At 39.4% G+C, this 2870-nt stretch overlaps 1 pseudogene; it reads right to left on the minus strand.

Moving 5' to 3' along the window:
• Positions 1 to 352: 352 nt before the first annotated feature.
• Positions 353 to 2552, minus strand: LOC148998670 (stearoyl-[acyl-carrier-protein] 9-desaturase 6, chloroplastic pseudogene; annotated as a pseudogene).
• Between the last annotated feature and the right edge of the window lie 318 nt (positions 2553 to 2870).

The following is a 2870-nucleotide window of genomic DNA, read 5'->3' on the forward strand; positions in this document are numbered from 1 at the left end:
TTTATTTCTCAACTATTAATTGGGAGCTTAATTGTTTGAATATTTTTTTAAGAAGAAAAAACATTGTTCTCACTTCTCACACTAATTTAAATTGGATTCATGTCGCCACAATTTCTTCTTGTCAATTTTCATCAATCTCTCTCTAGAAAGCCACCCCATGGAAATTGACACATGAGAAAATTGAGGTGATAAAAATTAATCAAAATTAACATGTGATTTTTATTATCTTATCATGCTGGATTATTATTATTATAATATTTAAAAAACACTACACAGTGACTTCTTTATTGAAGATCCAGCTAAAGCATAGGGTTTGTGGCTTCGTCTTCTAGGTAATAATATTTAAAAATCACTACACAGTGACTTCTTTGTTGAAGATCCAACTAAAGCGTAGGGTTTGTGGCTTCATCTTCTGGGCTCGTTCTTCAGCCCATTCTTGTAGTTTTCGAATCTTACGAGGCAACCCACAAACCAAATCCTGGGCTTTCTGGCCTTCACTGTTGAGACCCACAACCTTCTCCAGCTTCCATCTCCCAATCAAGAACTCTAATATGTCCAAGTAATCGGCAATGGTGTAAACACCAAGCTTCTGTGTGACAATGGAGAAATGGTTGAAGATATTCGAGTTTTCACCATCGAACATCAAGTAGGCCGGCATCGTAATGTTTGGACCCAAAGTATTAGCAATTGCTAGCATGGCATCTGTGGGGTCTACCTCTAATAGCTTCTCCATCATCCGTTGATACCCTTTTTCATGTCGCTTCTCGTCAGCTGCAATGGTACCACAGATAGTGGCTAACACAGGATCACCGCTCTGCTTTGCCAACAAAGCTGTTTTGCCATGTGTTATGAATGTTGCCCGTTCTTGAAATGAAGTGTACGTGATTCCCATGTACGGAGTGATTTTTAATATTGGGCTCTGTCATTAGACACCAAAAGAGCAAATAAAATGTCAAAGATACACAGATGCATTCATGAGTGGTGAAAATTTCAGAATCTAGATGTTTAGTATGTGCTCTTTTCATACTTTTACTACATATTAGAAGGGTTCTATTGATACTCACTCGGAGTCTCACCTCTGATTTATTGTGTTAGCACTCAAAGGTAGACGTAATGTATGGTGGATAAATGTCAGGAAAACACATACATCTTCAAGACTCAAAATCTCAGTCCCACGATGGTAGTGCATGGGTTTTAATGTCATACCATACAAAATAGATATTACTAAAATGTTGGGTCCTCGATAGTTAGTTAATGTGGCTTGTGCTGTCCAACATTGCATGGTAAATTTTAATTTCGATTATTTCAAACTGTCCCACGATCTTTTTTCACAACATCACAAAAACTCTAATTTCACGACACTGAGTACTAGCACAACCACACCAATAGATGATACCATCGACGCCATAGATGGATCAGTTTGAAAACAATTGATAGGGCAGGTAAACAGATTGAAGATGAATCAGATTGAGAAAGAATGAGAAAGAGGGACGGAAAAGAGAAGAGAAAGCAGATGGAGAGGAGAGAAAAGTTTGGCATGCATGGTTCAAGCAAGCATAGGCATAACCTTGTCTTCACCTAAAGAGAAAGATTGTTGGGAAACCCTTAGATACGAAAGGAAGTGATCAGAGAGAATGAACTATGAAGGGAGAAATGAGCAAGAAGTTACCTTGGGGAATAAAAGAGATGGAATCTTTGGTTGTTAAAACATCAATATTTATCAGAAATACATGATGCAGTCCCAACACTACACTAAGCAGCACCAGCTAGGACACAGCATTTAGTAAGATCCATTTGATTTTACCTAATGCATGCATATCATTAGCTTTAGAGCTTTTGATGTATTAGTCAAAAGTACCTAACATGTATTCACGTAAAAATGCAAGCCAACCCTAGCTTTTTAATATGAAGAATCAATAGCTCACCGTGCCAGCGGTGATTAGGTTTTGTATGGTGCGTTCGACCATATGCATGTTGACTCGTCCAGACAAGTATAAATACTTGTTGAGAAGATCTCCATGCCGGTTCTCTTCAGCCGTCCAAGATCGAATCCAAACAGACCAACCATCGGGGCTGTTTCCAGTTGGATCTTTGATCCCTTCGAATCTATTGAGGAAAGATGTGTAAGATGGCAAAGCTTCTTCTGTGATTAGATCACCCACTAATACCACCAAGTACTCATCAGGCAATCCTGCTGTTCTCTCACGCAAGCCCAAAACTTGCTCCGTAAATTCATCTGATGGAAGGGTTGAGTCTGGCAAGAAATCGTGTGGTTGCCAACTTTTCTCCGCTGGTTTTAACAGCGGCAAGACATTTTCTCCCACCCACCCACTAAGTGATTTGAGGAGCTCCACCTTCTCCGGTGGTACAGTGGGGATGTTTGCGATGGGCTGAACTGCAGCAGCCACCACAGCAGGGACTGGTGATCGTCGTCCCCATAATCTACTGGTGGCAGTTGCTGACGAAGTCTGGGATCCCAGAGGATAATGTGTGAGAGCAGGACTGCATTTTCTAGGAAATGAAAGCTGGCTCAAGGCATATGACAACTGCATATTGATTTGAGCAGATGAAGTTTTCTTCTATGAAAAGGGATGCGAGGATTCTCTATTTAATTATGAGAGTTTTATAGTAGAATTTCTCTGTTCATTCATATTTCATATTTAAAAGTTTTACCTTAATTTGATTCCTACCCAAAAGTCAACTATTATCTCTTTCTATCCCAAATTGCTTTTGTGCTGTGTGGCAGTACCGTGTGGCCTACGGTCCAAGATTGAAACTTCAATGGGTTGCAATGTCATTGTGTTTTTATCCTTTTTCACTTGTTATTGTTTTTGTAAAGAATTAACACAGACTTTAAATTATTACCCACT

The sequence above is a fragment of the Hakea prostrata genome, unplaced genomic scaffold (assembly GCF_041222555.1).
Source record: "Hakea prostrata isolate BN-2017 unplaced genomic scaffold, UWA_Hpros_2 contig_193, whole genome shotgun sequence".
Lineage (NCBI taxonomy): Eukaryota > Viridiplantae > Streptophyta > Magnoliopsida > Proteales > Proteaceae > Hakea > Hakea prostrata.